Source organism: Loxodonta africana, unplaced genomic scaffold (genome assembly GCF_030014295.1).
Source record: "Loxodonta africana isolate mLoxAfr1 unplaced genomic scaffold, mLoxAfr1.hap2 scaffold_304, whole genome shotgun sequence".
Lineage (NCBI taxonomy): Eukaryota > Metazoa > Chordata > Mammalia > Proboscidea > Elephantidae > Loxodonta > Loxodonta africana.
Genome location: NW_026975024.1, coordinates 142,792 through 164,980, shown reverse-complemented (window position 1 = coordinate 164,980; position 22,189 = coordinate 142,792). Strand labels below are relative to the sequence as shown.

Below are 22,189 nucleotides of genomic sequence, written 5' to 3'. Positions count from 1 at the left end.
ACTACTACGCCACCAGGGTCTCCAGTGCTCCTAAAGGCCGTTACAAATCATTATTATTAAAATTATTGACAATGGATCCAAAAAATCTTGTCAGTGAATCTCTAAAATACTTCACAGAAAATATATAATCTTTTCCAATACCATTGTTCATGCACTCACGGGCCACTGGTTGTGTTTTGTTGTCATGGTTTATATCCAACTTTATATTTAGCACCAGGTAGTTTAGCAATCCACTGCATTATTTATTATCAACACTCAGACTCTAAGAAGTTCTCATATATTGCTGAATGAAATATAAGGGATTAAATCCAATTGGGTAACTCAGAGCTAAACATGTGCCTAATTTATGACCCAGCAATTTCAATCTTAGGTATATATACAAGAGAATTGAGTTCATATGTTCTCAGAAAACACTTGTACAGGAAGTTTTATGGCAGTTTTATTCATTATAGCTAAATATTTATGGCATCAGAATGGAAATAATTGTTCTAAAAGCCATATGATGGAATGTGGCTTTGTAATAAAAACGATGGGGACACTCAAAAATATGTTTAAACCTTATAAATATATTGAGGCAAAGAAGGAAGACATCAAAGAGAACCTTTTTCCTGATTTAAAAGTTTCTACCCAATTTTTACCCAATGGTGATGAGAAATAAGAACTTCTATTTAATGGTGAAAGAAGTCAGAATAATGATTGCAATCGCGGGCCCGAGGCATTAACATCAAAGTAGCACAAGAGACCAAGAATGATGAAAATGCTCCACCAGTGGTTTTCCTCAAGCTGTAATGACGACAATTCCATACTTCCAGTTGTTTATTTCAAGTTTTAAACCAATTCTGAATGCTTCTTATTTCATAGCATTTCACTTCCATGTGTCCACAAAACTCAAATGTATGCTTTCTCCCAGACTCTTGAATCTGGCCAGTTTTTGCTCCTACACTAATATCACCTTGATCCAAGGTAAGACCTTGTCACAGCTGGTCTACTGCAATGACTTTCTTCTGCCCATATCCTCACAACTCAGCAATGGTAGCCCATTGTTTTAGGTTAAGAGCCACAATCCTCACGTTGATCTAATTTACATGTAATGCCTGGCCCCAAAAAATCTACCTGTTTCCTATGCCTCACCAGTTTACACCTTGAACTTCTGTGACTATGCTGGGCATATTCCCACCTCAGGTATTCTCACTTGTTCTTTGACCTTCCCAGAACATTTGTCCACAGATATCCACTTGACTCTCTTCTTCAACTCCTTTTATTTATTTTTTTATTAACTTTTATTGAGCTTCAAGTGAACGTTTACAAATCAAGTCAGACTGTCACATATAAGTTTATATACACCTTACTCCATACTCTCACTTGCTCTCCCTCTAATGAGTCAGCCGTTCCAGTCTCTCCTTTCGTGACAATTTTGCCAGCTTCCAACTCTCTCTATCCTCCCATCCCCCCTCCAGACAGGAGATGTCAACACAGTCTCAAGTGTCCACCTGATATAATTAGCTCACTCTTCATCAGCATCTCTCCTACCCACTGTCATAGCTGAAAATTCTTTCCCAGTCTGTAGGTGGTCTTTTTACTCTTTTGGTGAAGTCTTTAGATGAGCATAGGTGTTTGATTTTTAGGAGCTCCCAGTTATCTGGTTTCTCTTCGTCATTTCTGGTAATGTTTTCTATTCTGTTTCTGCCTTGTATTAGGGCTCCTAAGGTTGTCCCTATTTTTTCTTCCATGATCTTTATCGTTTTAGTCTTTATGTTTAGGTCTTTGATCCACTTGGAGTTAGTTTTTGTGCATGGTGTGAGGTGTGGGTCCTGTTTCATTTTTTTGCAAACGGATATCCAGTTATGCCAGCACCATCTGTTAATAAGACTATCTTTTCCCCCAATTAACTGACACTGGGCCTTTGTCAAATATCTGCTGCTCATATGTGGATGGATTTATATCTGGGTTCTCAATTCTGTTCCATTGATCTATGTGCCTGTTGTTGTACCAGTACCAGGCTGTTTTGACTACTGTGGCTGTATAATAGGTTCTGAAATCAGAAAGAGTGAGGCCTCCCACTTTCTTCTTCTTTTTCAGTAATGCTTTGCTTATCCGAGGCTTCTTTCCCTTCCATATGAAGTTGGTGATTTGTTTGTCTATCACATTAAAAAATGACATTGGAATTTCGATCGGAAGTGCATTGTATGCATAGATGGCTTTTGGTAGAATAGACATTTTTACTATGTTAAGTCTTCCTATCCATGAGCAAGGTATGTTTTTCCACTTAAGTATGTCCTTTTGAATTTCTTGTAGTAGAGCTTTGTAGTTTTCTTTGTGTAGGTCTTTTACATGTTTGGTAAGATTTATTCCTAAGTATTTTATCTTCTTGGGGGCTACTGTGAATGGTATTGAGTTGGTGATTTCCTCTTTGATGTTCTTTTTGTTGATGTAGAGGAATCCGAGTGATTTTTGTATGTTTATCTTATAACCTGAGACTCTGCCAAACTCTTCTATTAGTTTCAGTAGTTTTCTGGAGGATTCCTTAGGGTTTTCTGTGTATAAGATCATGTCATCTGCAAATAGAGATAATTTGACTTCCTCTTTGCCAATCTGGATGCCCTTTATTTCTTTGTTTAGCGTAATTGCTCTGGCTAGGACTTCTAGCACAATGTTGAATAAGAGCAGTGATAAAGGGCATCCTTGTTTGGTTCCCATTCTCAAGGGAAATGCTTTCAGGCTCTCTCCTTTTAGAGTGATGTTGGCTGTTGGCTTTGCATAGATTCCCTTTATTATGTTGAGGAATTTTCCTTCAATTCCTATTTTGCTGAGAGTTTTTTATCATAAATGGGTGTTGGACTTTGTCAAATGCCTTTTCTGCATCAATTGATAAGGTCATATGGTTTTTGTCTTATGTTTTATTTATATGGTGGGTTACATTAATTGTTTTTCTAATATAAAACCAGCCTTTGCATACCTGGTATAAATCCCACTTGGTCGTGGTGAATTATTTTTTTCATATGTTGTTGAATTCTATTGGCTAGAATTTTGCTGAGGAATTTTGCATCTATGTTCATGAGGGATATAGGTCTGTAATTTTCTTTTTTTGTAATGTCTTTACCTGGTTTGGGTATCAGGGAGATGGTGGCTTCATAGAATGCGTTAGGTAGTATTCCGTCATTTTCTATGCCTTGAAATACCTTTAGTAGTAGTGGTGTTATCTCTTCTCTGAAAGTTTGGTAGAACTCTGCAGTAAAGCCATCTGGGCCAGGGCTTTTTTTTGCTGGGAGTTTTTTGGTTACCGTTTCAATCTCTTTTGTTGTTATGGGTCTATTTAGTTGTTCTACTTCTGATTGTGTTAGTTTAGGTTGGTAGTGTTTTTCCAGGAATTCATCCATTTCTCCTAGGTTTGCAAATTTGTTAGAGTACAATTTTTCATAATAATCTGATATGATTCTTTTATTTTCAGTTGGGTCTGTTTTGATGTGGCCCTTCTCGTTTCTTATTCGGGTTATTTGTTTCCTATACTGTATTTCTGTAAGCAGTCTAGCCAATGGTTTATCAATTTTGTTAATTTTTTCAAAGAACCAGCTTTTGGCTTTGTTAATTCTTTCAATTGTTTTTCTGTTCTCTAATTCATTTAGTTCAGCTCTAATATTTATTATTTGTTTTCTTCTGGTACCTGCTGGATTCTTTTGTTGCTCACTTTCCGTTTGTTCAAGTTGTAGGGACAGTTCTCTGATTTTGGCTCTTTCTTCTTTTTGTATTGTGCATTTATCGATATAAACTGGCCTCTGAGCACTGCTTTTGCTGTGTCCCAGAGGTTTTAATAGGAAGTATTTTCATTCTCGTTGCATTCTATGAATTTCCTTATTCCCTCCTTAATGTCTTCTATAACCCAGTCTTTTTTCAGGAGGGTATTGTTCACTTTCCAAGTATTTGATTTCTTTTCCCTAGTTTTTCTGTTATTGATTTCTACTTTTTGACCTTGTGGTCTGAGAAGATGCTTTGTAATATTTTGATATTTTGGATTCTGCAAACGTTTGTTTTATGACCTAGTATGTGATCTATTCTAGAGAGTGTTCCATGTGCACTAGAAAGAAAAGTATACTTTGCAGCAGTTGGGTGGAGAGTTCTGTATAAGTCAATGAGGTCAATTTGGTTGATTGTTGTAATTAGGTCTTCCGTGTCTCTATTGAGCTTCTTACTGGATGTCCTGTCCTTCTCCGAAAGTGGTGTGTTGAAGTCTCCTACTATAATTGTGGAGGTGTCTATCTCACTTTTCATTTCTGTTAAAATTTGATTTATGTATCTTGCAGCCCTGTCGTTGGGTGCATAAATACTTAATATGGTTATATCTTCCTGATCAATTGTCCCTTTTATCATTATATAGTGTCCTTCTTTATCCTTTGTGGTGAATTTAAGTTTAAAGTCTATTTTGTAGAAATTAATATTGCTACTCCTCTTCTTTTTTGCTTATTGTTTGCTTGACATATTTTTTCCATCCTTTGAGTTTTAGTTTTTCTGTGTCTCTAAGTCTAAGGTGTGTCTCTTGTAGGCAGCATATAGACGGATCGTGTTTCTTTATCCAGTCCGAGACTCTGTGTCTCTTTTTTGGTGCATTTAGTCCATTTACATTCAGCGTAATTATAGATAAGTGAGTGTTTAGTGTTGTCATTTTGATGCCTTTTTATGTGTGTTGTTGACAATTTCATTTTTCCTCTTACTTTTTTGTGCTGAGACGTTTTTCCTTGTAAATTGTGAGATCCTCATTTTTCATAGTATTTGACTTCATGTTTGTTGAGTCGTTACGTTTTTCTTGGTTTTTATTTTGAGTTATGGAGTTGTTATACCTCTTTGTGGTTACCTTAATATTTACCCCTATTTTTCTAAGTAAAAACCTAACTTGTATTGTCCTATATTGCCTTGTATCCCTCTCCATATGGCAGTTCTATGCCATCTGTATTTAGTCCCTCTTTTTGATTATTGTGATCTTTTACATATTGACTTCAATGATTCCCTGTTTTGAGCATTTTTTTTAATTAATCTTAATTTGTTTCTGTGATTTCCCTATTTGAATTGAAATCAGGATGTTCTGTTCTGTGACCTTGTGTTGTGCTGGTATCTGATATTATTGGCTTTCTGCCCAAACAATTTCCTTTAGTATTTCTTGTAGCTTTGGTTTGGTTTTTGCAAATTCTCTAAACCTGTGTTTGTCTGTAAATATCTTAATTTCACCTTCATATTTCAGAGAGAGTTTTGCTGGATATATGATCCTTGACTGGCAGTTTTTCTCCTTCAGTGCTCTATATATGTCATCCCATTGCCTTCTTGCCTGCATGGTTTCTGCTTAGTAGTCTGAACTTGTTCTTATTGATTCTCCCTTGAAGGAGACCTTTGTTTTCTCCCTGGCTGCTTTGAAAATTTTCTCTTTATTTTTTGTTTTGGCAAGTTTGATGATAATATGTCTTGGTGTTTTTCTTTTTGGATCAGTCTTAAATGGGGTTCGATGAGCATCTTGGATAGACATCCTTTCATCTTTCATGATGTCAGGGAAGTTTTCTGTCAGCAGATCTTCAACTATTTTCTTTGTGTTTTCTGTCCTCCCTCCCTGTTCTGGGACTCCAATCACTCGCAAGTTATCCTTCTTGATAGAGTCCCACATGATTCTTAGGGTTTCTTCATTTTTTTAAATTCTTTTCTCTGATTTTTTTTTTCAGCTATGTTGGTGTGAATTCCCTGGTCCTCCAGATGTCCCAGTCTGCATTCTAATTGCTCGAGTCTGCTCCTCTGACTTCCTATTGTGTTGTCTAATTCTGTAATTTTATTGTTAATCTTTTGGATTTCTGCATGCTGTCTCTCTATGGATTCTTGCAACTTATTAATTTTTCCACTATGTTCTTGAATAATCTTTTTGAGTTCTTCAACTGTTTTATCAGTGTGTTCCTTGGTTTTTTCTGCAGTGTGCCTTATTTCATTTCTGAGGTGATCCCTGATGTCTTGAAGCATTCTGTAAATTAGTTTTTTTATATTCTTTATCTGATAATTCCAGGAGTGTATCTTCATTTGGGAAAGATTTTGATTCTTTTGTTTGGGGGCTTGTAGAACCTGTCATGGTCTGTGTCTTTATGTGGTTTGATATTGACTGCTGTCTCTGAGCCATCACTAAGATATAAAAAAAGATATCGTAGTGATTTATTCTATATTTGCTCACTGAGTCTTGTTTTGTTTTCTTTCAATATACATGGATGGGCTACTAGATTGTGCTGTCTTGTTTGTTGTAGCCCTTGACTTACTTATGTCCTATTCCCAGCTGGTTTGGGCTGTTGCCGGATATATATGCCTGAGTCTATTCACTATTCTTGAGTAGAATCTGATTTTGGGTCATCAAGTGTGTGCTGCACCCTAACACCTATCCACCTCGAGAAGTCGTGGTGATAGCTGTGTGCACCAGATTCTATTAGCAGCTGGGTTTCACACTCCAGGTGGGGCAGGATGCTAACAGGTTCCCCGAAGTGACAGTGAGGTAGGTGTGTCTCCATTCCTAAAGCACTTTGGTGGGAGGGCTCTGTAGGTGTACGTTAGGCCCCCAATGCAAGTACCTCTATAGATTGGTAGGTGTCACCCTCCTTAGACCCCTAAGGCTAGAGGCTAGGTGGTCTGGGAGGAGCTTCAGCCCTCAGTTCCCTGTTGTGGGTCAGTTAGGGCTCTATTGAATAAGCAGAGATATCAGACCTGGGAAACTTGTTTTTCCCGTAAATCCACTAAAAAAAAAATGCAGTCAGATCCCTATCAGAACTGCCTTTGCATTATAACAGCCACCTTGTTCCCTGTAAGGATGAAAGCCCAAGATTTGGATCCTATATGTTCGGCTGGAGCTGGTTCTGTGTTTTTAGTCCAATTAGGGAAGGATTTTTGGTCCCTGGGTCTTTTGTCATTGCTTCTCTCAGGCCAGAAGAATGGGTTAGGAAAAGACCAAAAAAAAAAGGGAGGGGAAGCAAAGCCGCGGAGCTGGAGCCATTCTCCCTCTGGCTCAGGGAATTCCAATGTTAATGAAGCCGCCTGGGAAGGGGAGGGGAGTGTTAAGAAAAACAGGAGAGAGTAGCACCCCGGAATATAGACAAAGTTGCTTATCTTGCTTGGGATGACTATTTTATCTGAGATTCCCGAGGGGCGTGTCGCCTATGTGTGCTGGCTGTGTGGAGATTGCCCCCGAGGGTCTGGCCCACTGAAGCCGCGGTCAGATCCCCTGCTGCCAGGCCAAAGCCCAGCGTCAAGGTTCCCCTGCTGGGATGCTGCACTCCCGGCTCCAAAATCAGTTGCTGCCTCCCGGAGACTTCTCTTCCCGCCAGCCGCGTCGCTGTGCTGCCTCCACGGACTGGCTGGGCCCCCTCCCGGTGTCAGTTCAGGGGGGTAGGGCTGTGCCCCGTTTGCGCCATCACGAGATGTTATGTTCAGCTTCCCTGAGCCCAGTCCTAAGCCCGGCGCCAAGGTTACCTGATTGGGACGCTGGCTCCAGGCTCCGAAAACAGTCGCTACTTCCCCGTGGTTGTTTGTTCTCCGTCTCTGTCACTCAGGTCAACTCTTTAAATCTGTGTTTGTTGTTCAGGGTTCGTAGATTGTCATGTATGTGATCGATTCACTTGTTTTCCCGAGTCTTTGTTGCAAGAGGGATCCAGGGTAGCTTCTACCTAGTCAGCCATCTTGGCCCCCCTCCCTCCTTTTATTTTTTGACAAATGTCATATTCAAGGCTCTCTCTTCTCTATTTTACTTAACATTGCTAACATCCTTTGCTTTCCCTATTCCAATTTTTCACTTAGTTTCTCTTCATGCAATTAATACTTTTCAATATACTGCAAAATTTACCAGTTAATTTTATATATTGTCTTTCTCCCAACAATGAAATCTAAACTCCATGAGAGCAGAGATTTATGTCAGTTTTATCTTGCTTCATCCCATTTCACCAGTGCCTATGACAGTGTCACATACACAGTTAAAGGATTAAAACCTTTGTTCAATGAATGAATAAATAAGTGGATGTATTCATTTTGCTCTATGTTATAGTTGGGTCATCATATATATTTTCTTGATTTTATGTATTATATGATAAATTATATCTCATATGCATTTTATTTCAGAATATTAAAGAAGGTACTACAATTTGTTATGACATGGGAGTATTGTGTTGACAGGGAGTAAATCTATTGCTTTAGAAGACAAAGTTGATAATGGCAACCATTCTCTAGCTTTTACACAGCAAATCCATCCAATTCTAATAACAATGCTTTAGTTATTTCTGAAAAGAGAATAAACCAGAGCATCATTACGTTTATTTTTTTAAACACTTCTTGTAGCTTACAGCTCTCTAGACAATACACTAATCAAATCATGTTGTTCAGTCTCAAACTATAAGGGGTTCCAAAAGTCATATTTTCTGTGCAAATATTCATTTTCCCAGCACTCTTCTAATGGCCCCCGTGACCTCCTTATTCCTCAGACTGCAGTTAAATGGGTTCAGAAGAGGTATAATGATGCTGTAAAACACTGCCACCACTTTACCTTCATCAGGGTAATGCAAGGAGTGTGGTCTTGTATAGGTGGAGAGGGTGGTCCCATAGAACAGGCTTGCCACAATCATGTGAGAGGAACACGTGGAGATGACTTTCATCTACCCTTTACTGAGCTCATCTGGTACACCACAATAAGTACTTGGGCATAGGAAGCCAGAATGGCCATGAATGGTAGTAGCAGAATGATAAGGACACTAAAGAGGATGGTATACTCATACTGGGAGGTGTTCTGACACATCAAAGGCAATAGAGATGGAACTTCACAGAAAAAGTGGTTAATGATCCGAGATCTACAGAAAGGAAGTTGAAATACATACAGTGTACGTATTAAAGCATTGATAGAACTACTGGCCCATGCACATGTGACCATGGACATACAGATAGTCTTGCTCATGAACACAGGATAGTGTAAAGGGTAACAGATGGCTACATATCTATCATAAGACATAAAACCAAGAAGAAGAGCTTCAGTTCCACCAAGGGTCAAAAACACAAATGTTTGAATCTCACAATCTAAAAAAGTAATGGACTTACTTTTTGACAGAAAGTTTGCTGCCATCCTGGGTACTGTCGTGAAGATGTACATCAAGTCAATGAAGGAGAGCTGACTGAGGAGGAAGTACATGGAAATGTGGAGTCCGGTGTCCAGTTGGATGAGGTGGATCTGTACGATGTCCCCCACCAAAGTCACTAAGATGGCAGTGATAGCAAAAAAGAGGACAGTGTTCATTTGGCCATATTGGAAAAAGCCAAGAAGTATAAACTTTGCTCCAAAATTTTGATTTTCTGTCTTCATGGCTGTCTTGGGCTCGGTTCTCTAGAGAAACAAAACCAGTAATGCCTATAAATATATAGAGAGAGATTTATATTAAGGAAACAGTTCACACGATTGTAGGGGTTGGAATGTCCCAAATCCTTGGATAAGGATAGAGTCTTTTCCCAATTCACGGAGCTGCAGAAGCTGGTGAACCGAAGATAAGAAGGTTGGAGAGCAGGGATCCTGGTCACAGGTTGTGACTGTCAAGTAATCTCCAAGTCAGCAGGGAAGATCACAAGATTTCTCCTGAATCACTTAGCTGCAGGGGCTGGTGAACCCAAGATAGGCAGGTCAGGGCGCAGGACTCTTGCTCACATGCTGTGAGGATCTGCGATTCCCAAGATGGACAGGTCAGCTGCTACCTCAAGTCCCAAGAACCAGAGGTCAGGCAAGAGACAGCGGCTGGGTCCAAAACAAGCCAACAACATTTGCAAGCCAAGCAGGAAGGAAGTAGGCTGATGGAAGGCAGAGAGATGAAGGCTGAGGGGGCAGTGAGCTGCCACAGGCCCCCCCCCACCAGTACCACTCAGCGGATTCCATCAAGGGGTTAATCACATACCAAATTTCAACAGGAAAGTGATCACAATATTATACAACTGCCAGAACACTGAGAATCATGGCCCAGCCAAGCTGACACACAGTCTTAACCATCACAATGGCTTAAATCAAAATAAAGCAGACCATATCCGAAAATTCCGTGTAACAACATTGATTGCCCATTGAGAGAAAACAAAAATGATTATTAAATGCAGTAGAATTTCCTTTAATCACCTTGGGTGACTATGTCTCTCCCTGTTTCTATACACTGAATTGTTGTCTATTGAGCAATGGACACTTGGAAAAAATAAAATAAAATTAGTTTTTTTTTAATTAATCACAGAATAAAAATATAATATGGGAATAAAACATTTGATGATTTTCCAACATGAGTTATTACTCCCCTTGTAAATATCTTCATGATGATAGACTAGAGACATGTTTACATGTTGTGAAAAATTTTTCACTCAATTCATTTATATATATATATAATTTAGAATGGCAGTGTTGTTTAAACATGGTATAATATTCTTTAAAAAAATGTTTCTTGACTCCATTTTTCAATTTTGAATTTGTATTGGCTATACATTGTAATGGAAACCCTGGTGGCATAGTGGTTAAGTGCAACAGCTGTTAACAAAGAGGTTTGCAGTTCAAATCCGCCAGGCACTCCTTGGAAACTCTATGGGGCAGTTTTACTCTGTCTTTTAGGGTCGCTATGAATCGGAATCGACTCAACGGCAATGGGTTTGTTTTTTGTTTTTCTTATACATTTTAATAAAAGTTATGTTAACATTTGTGGGTCAGAAATATTTTAGCTCTTATAAATGAATTAAATTGGTGGTTCTGTATAACATCTGTAAGTGTAGAGGAAACCCTGGCGGTAGAGTGGTTAAGTGCTACCGCTGCTAACCAAAGCGTGGGCAGTTCCAATCCGCCAGGCGCTCCTTGGAAACTCTGTGGGGCAGCTCTACTCTGTGAGTCGGAATCCACTTGAAGGCAGTGGGTTTTTTTTTTTTTTTTCATACTTGGTCCAAGATCCAGTCACTTATGCTAAGCCCCAGATCAGCAAACCAAAATCTAACAAAGTCTTCTTTCTGTAAATGCCTGACCTCAGAAGCCAAAATATGAGTTAATCAGTTAGGACTTGCCTGCTGGGCTTAACCTAGCTCAAAATGTACCATTAATCCCACCCCCATCACTAGATCTGTTGAAAATGATATTTCTACAAGATTAATCTAATTTGTATATGAGCTCATAAGCTATATTTTCTATTCATGAATTGGGAAGCTATTGTCTGAAACTTTCTATTCATGAGTTGCAAATAAATCTTATGAGTTCATATGCAAATTTAATCTAGTAGAAATTTTATTTTTTACGTTATCTATAGTCAGCCAAGGGCAATGGGTAGTGGTATAGTCAGCCAAGTTGGTATAAACTAAGGGATTTTTTTTTTTTTGAACAGTTTCACATTAGGAATTTTCATTGTGTAAAAAATTTATAGAAATATAGTAAAAAAAAAAGAAATATAGTAAACGTGATATAATCTACAAGAGGAATTTGGAATGGTGAGGCCATGATAAAAATGGAGAAGGGAACTAAAAAATATTAACTTGGTGAGATAATATGCGTGTATTCAAAATCAGTTATGAAAACTAGACAGTTACACATTATATAGAGAAATATATATGCATATGTATGTATGTGTAGGTAACCCTGGTGGCGTAGTGGTTAAGTGCTACGGCTGCTGACCAAGAGGTCGGCAGTTCGAATCTACCAGGCCCTCTTTGGAAACTCTGTCAGGCAGTTCTACTCTGTCCTATAGAGTCACTATGAGTCAGAATCGACGGCAGTGGGTTTTGGGTTTTATGCATGTGTGTATGTTTCACTTAAAATAAAATTTTAATTTAAAAAATATTTTAATGCAACTGCTTAAGGTTCTCACTACGAATTTGTATTCCTTGAAATATTTTACATGGTTTGCAACCTTTCACCATTCCAATAATTTTGTGGAATATGACTATGCCCTAAGCATAAAGCAAAGTGGTAAGGCAAAAATAAGAACCTTTTTCTCTACTCCAATCAAGACTACAAGTGATGCATCCAGGGCCATGCTGCCCAGTAGGGGTTGCACTGGACTTTCAAATCCTACCTTTTTCTCACTTTACAAAGATACATCACTCACCTTGCTCCTTTGTGATTGCTGTCCTGAGAAAATTTAAAATCAATATATGGCCAAATCAATCTCAGGTAAAAGATATTCATTTTTGTAGAAATCATTCAAATGTAATGTGGATAATCTAGCCAGCCCAGAAATTGCCCAAATCAAAGAAAATGGGCATGCAAGAAAAATAATACAATTCACTCTACATAATATATCAAATAAAACAAATTCCTTTAAATAGTGTTTCTGAGATTAGTTGTATATTCATTTTTTTTACCTAGATTGTAGTAAAGTCTTCAAGGTATTATAATATTTTAGGTTTAATTTGGAGTAATTAGTGGCCTGAAAGAGCTGTTTGAAATCTTAATGGTTATTACTATGAATGAGACTGGTTTACCTCCAGCAGGCCATGGTTTTGAAGCTGAAAAATAAGCCACTAGGTTTAAAAGCATATTCCTTTTTTTTTCACTGGATATGTAGATATATAGACTATTTTACATATATAAAATAGTTCAAATTTTTTTTTTCAATTGAGAGATATCATCTTTCATATAGAGATGCATTTCATTCTCCTAGAATTTTTTTTTTTTTAAATAAAACATTAAACAGGGAGTTGGGAAATGGATCTTCAAAATTACATGGAAGATCTTCCTGTCACCCCACTTGGGCATAGTATCAGAGAGACACATCGAGCCTGTCTTCCAAAAAACTTTACGTTAAATTAAATTTGTTTGTCATATGTATTAAAAAGTCACAGACAAAGCTGTTTATATTATGAAAATCAATCTACTTAACACTTCTACAAGGTGGCATAAAAATAAATTCACAAAGAAATCCAAAACTGTGAAGTCTTTAATTTGAAATGCATTTTAGGAAACATTACCAATCTATGAGTTTGCAAGATTGCTTTTTTTTTTTTTTTTTTTTTTGCTTCAGACAACAAGGCTTCAATCACTCACAATGAAAAAATTTAGTGGAAAAGAGTCAAATGTTCAAACTAATTTTGTCATCCTTATGAGACAATTTAAACCTCTCAATGGACATGGGCTGACTGGTGAATTATTATTAGTAGTATTATTTGGATATGTTGTTGAACTCTATTGGCTAGAATTTTGTTGAGGATTTTTGCATCTGTGTTCATGAGGAATATAGGTCTATATTTTCTTTTTCTGTGGTGTCTTTCCCTGGTTTTGCTATCAGGGATATGCTGGCTTCGTAAAATGAGTTTGAGAGTATTCCGTCCTTTTCTACACTCTGAAATACCTTTAGTAGTAGTGGTGTTAACTCTTCTCTGAAAGTTTGGTAGAACTCTGTAGTGAAGCCATCCGGACCAGGACTTTTTTTTTTGTTAGAAGTTTTTTGATTACCTTTTCAATCTCTTCTTTTGTTATGGGTCTATTTAGTTGTTCTACCTCTGTTTGTGTTAGTTTAAGTAGGTAGTGTGTTTCTAGAAATTCATCCATTTCTGCTAGGTTTTCAAATTTGTTAGAGTACAATTTTTCGTAGTAATCTGATATGATTCTTTTAATTTTGGTTGGGTCTGTTGTAATATCACCCAACTCATGTCTTATTCGGGTTATTTTCTTCTCTCCCGTTTTCTGTTTGTCAGTTTGGCCAATGGTTTATCAATTTTGTAGATTTTTTCAAAGAACCGGCTTTTGGTCTGCTTAATTCTTTCAATTGTTTTTCTGTTTTCTATTTCATCCAGTTCTGCTCTAATTTTTATTATTTGCTTTCTTTTGGTGCCTGATGGGTTCTTTTGTTGCTCTCTTTCTATTCGTTCAAGTTGTAGGGATAATTCTTTGATTTTGGCCCTTTATTCTTTTTGGATGTGTGCATTTATTGATATAAATTGACCTCTGAGAATTACTTTCGCTGTGTCCCAAAGGTTCTGATAGGAAGTGTTTTCATTCTCATTGGAGTCTATGCATTTCTTTATTTTATCCTTAATGTCTTCTATAATCCAGTCTTTTTTGAGAAGGGTATTGTTCAGTTTCCAAGTGTTTGATTTCTTTTCCCTGCTTTTTCTGTTATTGATTGCCACTTTTATGGCCTTATGGTCAGAGAAGATGCTTTGTAATATTACAATGTTTCAGATTCTGCTAAGACTTGCTTTATGACCTAATATGTGGTCTATTCTAGAGGATGTTCCATGTGCACTAGAAAAGAATGTCTACTTGGTTGCTGTTGGGTGGAGTGTTCTGTATATGTCTATGAGGTCAAGTTGGTTGATTGTGGCATTTAGATCTTCCATGTCTTTATTGAGCTTCTTTCTGGATCCTGTCCTTCCACAAAAGTGGTGTGTTGAAGTCTCCTACTATTATTGTGGAGCTATCTCACTTTTCAATGCTGGTAGAGTTTGTTTTATGTCTCTCGCAGCCCTGTCATTGGGTGCATAAATATTTAATACGGTTATATCTTCTTGGTATATTGTCCCTTTAATCATTATATAGTGTCCTTCCTTATCCTTTGTGGTGGACTTAACTTTAAAGTCTATTTTGTCAGAAATTAGTATTGCCACTCCTGCTCTTTTTTGATTGTTGTTTGCTTCATATATTTTTTTCCATCCTTTGAGTTTTTGTTTTTGTCTCTAAATCTAAGGTGTGTCCCTTGCAGGCAGCATATAGATGGATCATGTTTTTTAATCCATTCTGACATTCTCTGTCTCTTTATTGGTGCATTTAGTCCATTTAGATTCAGAATAATTATGGATAGGTATGAATTTAGTGCTATCATTTTGATGTCTTTTTTTTTGTGTGTTGTTGGCAGTTTCTTTTTCCTTCTTAATTTTATGTGCTGAGTAGATTATCTTTATATATAGTCCTTTCCTCATATTCGTTATTGTTGATTTTGTTTCTGGTGAGTCTCTTTTTTTCTTGTATTTTATTTTGATGTGTAGGATAGTTTGTCTCCTTTGTGGTTCCCTTATTGTTTACCCCTATTTTTCTAAATTTAAACCTAATTTTATTTCTTTGTATCCCTATATAGAATATCTATGACTACAATTCTTAGTCCCTCTTTATTATTGTAATGTTGTCTTCTTTTACATAATAACATTGCTGTTACCCTGTTCTGAGCATTTTTTTAATCTTGATTTATTTATTTATTTTTATTTCCCTGTTTGTGTTGACTTCTGATTGCTCTGCCCAGTGTTCTAGTCTTGGGTTGATACCTAATATTATTGATTTTCTAATGAAAGAACTCCCTTTAGTATTTCTTGTAGTTTTGGTTTGGTTTTTATGAACTCCCAAAATTTCTGTTTATCTGGAAATGTCCTAATTTCACCTTCATATTGGAGAGACACTATTGCTGGATATATGATTCTTGGCTGGCAGTTTTTTTCCTTCAATTTTTTATAAAAACGATCCCATTGCCTTCCTGCCTGCATGGTTTCTGCTGAGTAGTCTGAGCTTATTCTTCTTGGTTCTCCTTTGTAGGTGACTGTTTGTCTTTGGTTTTGGCAAGCTTGATTATAATGTCTTGGTGACTTTCTTGTAAGATCTACCTTATGTGGAGCTCAATGAGCATCTTGGATAGATATCTTCTCATCTTTCATGATATCAGGGAAGTTTTCTGCCAACAAATCTTCAACAATTCTCCCTGTATTTTCTGTTATCCCTCCCTCTTCTGGTACTCCAATCAATCGTAGGTTATTTCTCTTGATAGAGTTCCACTTGATTCTTAAGGTTTCTTTGCTTTTTTAAATTCCTTTGTCTGATTTTTCTTCAAATATATTGGTGCCAAGTGCTTTAACTTCAAGTTCAGAAATTCTGACTTTCACTTGCTCAATTCTGCTTCTCTGACTTTTTACTGAATTGTCTATTTCTGTAATTTTATTGTCAATCTTCTGAATTTCTGATTGCTGCCTGTCTATATCTTTTTCCAGCTTATTAAATTTTTCATTATGTTCCTGAATAGTCTTTTTAATTTCTTCAATTGCTTTATCTGTGTGTTCCTGGGCTTGTTCTGCATATTGCTTCATTTCCTCCCTGATGCCTTAAAGGGTCTGTATATTAATCTTCTGTATTCTGCCTCTGGTAATTCCAGAAAGGCACTTTTATCTAGAAGATCCCTTGATTGTTTGGAGAGCTTGTCGAGGCAATCTTGGTATGTTTCTTTATGTGACTTGATATTGACTGTTTTCTCTGAGCCATCTATAATTATTATAGTAGTTTATTTTATGTTTGCTTAGTGTGTTGTAACTTCTTGCTTTGTTTTGTGTTGATACGCCCAAATGGGTTGCTTGAGTGAGCTAGCTTGATTATTTTTGCCTTTGGAGTGCTGACGTCTTGTCCCCAGATGGCTAGAGCTGTTAACAAGCATATCAGTCTGAGGGTCCATTCACTTTTCTTATATCAATTTAGCTCAGATCCAGGTAGCTGATCATCAAATGTGTGGTATAGGCTCTGTCCTACAGTCTTAGAGGGCAGGGGTGATTGGTGCAGGTACCGGTATCTGGTTGCATAAGGGGGTCACATTCTGAACAAGGCAGGGGGCTGAGAATTGTCCCCCACGTGTCTCTGAGGAAAGCATGTCCCTGTTCCCTAGAGTGTACAGTTTGGTGGGTTTTGGAGACAGATCATGGGCACCCAATCTTTTTGGTTGTAAGGACTGGGAGGTGCCACTTATCCTTGGACCCCATCACGGGTGGCTGGGTGACCTGAGTGGAGCTACCAGTCCTTAGTCCCCTGATGTGGGTAGGTGAGGATCCTGTTTATAAGGCAAAGCAATGTCAAACATCAAACACCCACCTCTCTGCAGCACAGCTGAAATGGTTGGAGTCTGCCCACAAGGGCCTATTCTCCTGAACCAGGTCCACACAGGTCCATGCAGAGGGGAAAGGTACTCAAAGCCCACAGACCATTTATGCCTGGATAAGAGCTGCTTCTGTCCTGAACTCTCCTGGTTAGTGGAGCTGGCAAATTTTCTTTATCCTATCCCCAATTGCAAATTTATTCCTTCTCCAGGGCCGTGAGGATGGCTCTAGGTGTTCACAAGGCCTATCTCATGACCAGGGAAGGCAGCCGCTGAAGCTGGCTTGAGTGGGGGAGGGGGAAGAGTGTGGGAGCATGGTAAAATATACGCAAGTACTTAGCTTTTGCCTAAAGCACCGTTCTTCTCTGGCTCTGGAGGTGTGAGTACGCTGTGTGGCTGGCTGCTTCTCCCTGAGGAAACTGAGGCCGAATGCTAGTACCAGCCCGCTGCCTCCACTCCAAGGAATGATGCTTGAGGGCTCCCCATGATTCAGGTCCTGTAATTCCTCTCCGTTTCTGAACTGTCTCTTCCTCCCCCTTTCCCTCAGTTCATATTCTAAGCTTGCCTTTGATGTTCAGGGCTCCTAGGTTGTCATAAATATACTTGTTTCACCTGTTTTTTTGTATCTGTTGTAAAGAGGGCTTGCCGGAAGCGTCTTCTGTTCCACCTTCTTGGCTCTGCCTCTTCTGTCTTTCCATATATGTTAGTTCCTTTCTTTTTGTCACTGACTATAATCATGACAGTGCGGCCCTGGTATAAGAAAATAAATGTAGGTAAATGAAACAAAAGTGCATCTGGAAATAGACACACATATCTTTGGTCAATTTATTTTCAAGAAAGCTGCCAGAGTAATTTAAGGGGAAAGAGTAATTATTTTAACATGTAGTCCCATAACAATTCATTGGCCATAAGAAACAAAGGGAACCTTGGCTCTTACCTCATATCATAATTAAAGATAAACTCAAATAGATCATAGTCCTATAGACAAGAGCTAAAACTATGAAACTTATATAATAAAACCTAAGAGAAAATCTTCATGATTTTGAGTTAGGTAAAGATTTTCCTTGATAGGACATAGATTGCATCAACCAAAAAATAAGTCAGTGTATAAATTGGGGAAAATTAAAATGGAAGCCACTGTCTGAGAGAAAATATTTACAGCATAAATGTATGTGCTAAGGAACTTTTATTCAGGATATACAATAGTGATAATGGTTGGATAACCTTTTTAATATATTAAAAAACACTGAATTGTACAGTTTAAAAAGGTAAATTTTATGCTATGTGAATTATATCTCCACAAAAAAAGTATGAAAAAAATGAAAGAGACCACAGGGGATAGGCAAGTTGATCACCAAGGGAGGCAATAGGCAATTTGATCCTTACCCAGCTGAATGGGGGAAGGAAGGCTCTGCCACAAGGAAAAGCGCTTTGACCTTATACATTATGGCAGAGATTACTTCCTGCCTAGAGAATATTTGACTGTGGGGTCACAGTCACATATCTGGATGTTTTATACTGCATATGCTCCTCTTCTTGGTAGCAGACTTTTACACATCCCTCTTATAGGAGGGCCACTGCCCTGCTCCAGGTATGTTTATATAAAATCTTAGTGGAGTACAAAAAAAGAACTAATTCTTCTTGGACATTTAAGATGTGCCAGTAGTGTCCTAAAGAGTTTTACATGCATTAACTCAGTTAATCGTCACAACAATGTTATGAGATAGGTTCTATTATTAATTCTATTTTTTTTAAAAAAAGGTCATGAGATTTAAGGAGGAGTTTCATTAAAAAAGATTAACAGTTGGCAAATAAGCACATGAAATGATGCTCAACATTACTATTCATCAGGGAAATGCAAATAAAAGCTACAAAATACTGCTATACACACACTGTTGTTGTTTGGTACTGTTCAGTCAATTCTGACTCACATGTGACAGAGTAGAACTGTCCCATAGGGTTTTCTTGGCTGTAATCCTTATGGAATCAGATTGCCAGGTCTTTCTCCCATGGAGCTACTGGATAAGTTCAAACTGCCAACCTTTTGGTTAACAGTTGGGTGCTTAATCATCTCTCCACCAGCACTCCTTTGTACACACTCTAGAAGAGTACAATTAAAAAGACTGCTAACACCAGGTGTTGATGAGGTTGTGGAATGAGTATAATTTTCATACATTGCTAGCAAGAATGCAAAATTGCTCCACCACTTTTGAAAAATAGTGTGGCACTATATTAGAACTAGAGAATATTCAACAATTCCAGTCCTAAATATTTACACACAAGTAATAAAAATATATGTCTACACAACTACTTGCATGTAAATGTCCCTAGACCGGTGAATGGATTAACAAATTGAGTTATACCCATATAATTTTTTTACTCAGTATTAAAATAAAGAACTACAGATACACAAAAGCATGGAGAAATCTCATTTCTTGGGTACCTAGACTTTAGATGAAAGTGCCCAGAGAACAGAGTATATAACCTGGAACAAGGTCACCATTTGGGTAAACCTAGAATTCTTTGTATGATTAGAAAATAAATCCTTCAGCAAAAAGTTATGGTGGGGACACATACATCTTTAAACAGTAAATATATGAAGAAAAACATTTCAGAATTTCTCCCTTTCTTGTCATTTTTTGGAATCAATTTGCTCTTCTGAGAGATTGGGACAAGAGTTCATATAATCTGTAATATATGAAAATTTTAGCTTTGTTTAGAGGATTTCTGGATTGGTATTACCCTGGGGCACTCCACAGAAACATATTCATATGTCTCAATGTAACTCACTTTAAATATAGTACTCAGTAACAGAAAAAATTCAAGGGAATATAAGATCACAATTAAAAACAGACAAACAAAACACACACACACGTACACATAACATATGAGAAGACAAGCTGCCAAAGAAAAGTAAAAAAAAAAGACACATAAACATTTTATATTTTAGAATTATTACATAACAAGGATAAATATTTCAACGTTTAAAAAAGAAAATAAAGTATAAAGTATTAATACAGATAAAAACATTATAGTTGGTAAGAGTTGAAAAAGAAACAGAATTTCTAGAAATAAAGAAATGACAACTGAAAATAAAAATTCAATCCATGTATTAAAGAGCAGATACAGCACAAATTAAGAAGAAGAAGAAAAGAGAGAGAGAGAGAGAAACTAGGAGATGGTCCTGTAGAAAGCATCTCCATCAAGAATGGAGCACTGAGATACAAAGAGATGGGAAATACTAAAGACAATTAACTTTTGTAATTACATTTTTTTCTCATTAATTTTTTTTGGCATGTGTTTTCACTATTGGAACGCATGCCTACTAACTATGTTCAAATTTTTGGTTGGTAACATGGATTTTGAGAAATATCACCTGGTTATACAAGACACAAATGAGGCAAGTGGCACTCTGGTACCACTGGTACCACTGATCTGTTGTATGACAATACACCAATGAAAGTTTTATAAATAATTTATTGTAAAAGCTTTTCCATTAGGTTACATGAGGAATCTCTGGCTTTCCAAATACAACATGGAAAAAAATTTTAAAAAAACATTAGGGCTCCCTAACTACCACACAGGGAAGCCCTAATTATGCTTGCTAACCTTATATCTCAGAAATGAAGGCAAAAAAGGCAAAAGTTTACAAAACTAACACATCCAGGAAGTATCACCTAATTAGAGTGCTCATACTACACAACAATGAGGCTCTAACTCTGGGCTGCTGAGCTACACGCATTTCAAGAAGGGACGCACCTTTACTCTAAATGTATCTGTTGTTGTTGTTAGGTGTCAGTGGAGTCGGTTCCAATTCAGAGTGACCCTTTAGGACAGTGTAGAACTGCCCCACAGCATTTCCAAGGAGTGGTTGGTGGATTCAAACTGCCAACCTTTCGGTTAGCAGCTGAATTCTTAACCACTATGCCACCCCTTACCTTTGAGGTCCAGAGGCATAAAAAGTGGCTGATATGTCATTAACCCAATAGTAACAAAGGGATTTTAAAGAAGCTTACAAAACAGAGACAGTGTATACATACATATCATAAGAGTTTCTGAAGGAGCATGTAAGAGAATGGGGGAAATTTAAAATAGAGGAAAGACCCATTACCTACAATGGTCCTATAAGAAATTGTATCAAGTTCATTTACGGTTATGTGTTTTACTCCAGTGTTCAAAAACTAGGATGTATAAACAATAAATAACAAGTGTCCAAGGGTTAAGAATTTGCATGGCAGTTGCTTAGATGGACAAAGGGAGAGTTTAAACATGATGATGGTCCATGGGGCCAACTGTAATATGGTTCTTAAGACAAGTGTTTTTAAAATACCATGATGATATCAGAAATAGATGAGGAGGAAGATATAATCTAAACATCAACTCCATGATGAATGCGTGCGTGTGAACAAGGGGTTGGAGATGACAGAAACAAGGCATAAACAACATGGACGGTGTATCGTCCACAGCATCTGGAGGACAAAAACCTCAGAAGAAGTAATTCAGAGGAAACCAGTGGACAAATGAGGGGAGATTCGTGTCTTCTCTAGAAGACAAAGAAAACATTACAAGGTCGGGCTTTGAAAATACGTCCACCTTATTCCAACATAGGAAAGTCCTGCTGAGCTTCTGGTTAATGTGCTTGACTGCTAACTGAAAGGCTGGAAGTTTAAACCCACCCAGAGGTACCTTGGAAGAAAATCCTGGTGATTTTCTTCTGAAAAATCAGCCATTAAAAATCCTATGGAGCACAATTCTACTCTGGCACATATGGGGTCACCATGAGTTGGGGTTGACTCGATGACAACTAGTTTTTGGAGTTTTGTTATGACGTTGCTTCCAAGAAGAACAGTGATTCTCGGGATGCTCATAAGTACCCCATGGACATTCCTTGAGAACTGCTACAGGTCTTGCAAATTAAGTCTCTTGGGAATTTTCTACCCAGATATCTCTGGTCATTAGTGGCAATCTGAAAGTAAGTTATCCTCACTGGGCACTGGCTTAGATCAAGCCTCCAGTCAAATCAGCGAGAAATGTGTTTGTGATTCAAGGACTTAAACAAAATCCACGTTACAGACTCCCAAAATCTATATTTCTTAGTGTCCTTCCCAATATCAGACCAAGATTATTACAGCCAAAGTAAAGATTATGTAGATGCAAAAGTATCTGTATTTGCAGATGACATGAAGTTATACACAGACACCATAAAGAATCCTCAAGAAAACTACTGAAACTAATAGAAGAGTTCAGCAGAGTATCAGGATACAAGATAAACACAAAAAATCAGTTGGATTCCTCTACACCAACAAAAAGGAACTTCAGAGAGGAAATCAGTAAATCAATACCATTTACAATAGCCCCCAAGAAGA

The 22,189-nt window shown here is 37.5% G+C and overlaps 1 pseudogene; it reads right to left on the bottom strand.

Annotated features, from left to right (window-relative positions):
• Positions 1-6,775: 6,775 nt before the first annotated feature.
• Positions 6,776-13,002, bottom strand: LOC135229462 (olfactory receptor 2AK2-like; annotated as a pseudogene).
• Positions 13,003-22,189: the final 9,187 nt, after the last annotated feature.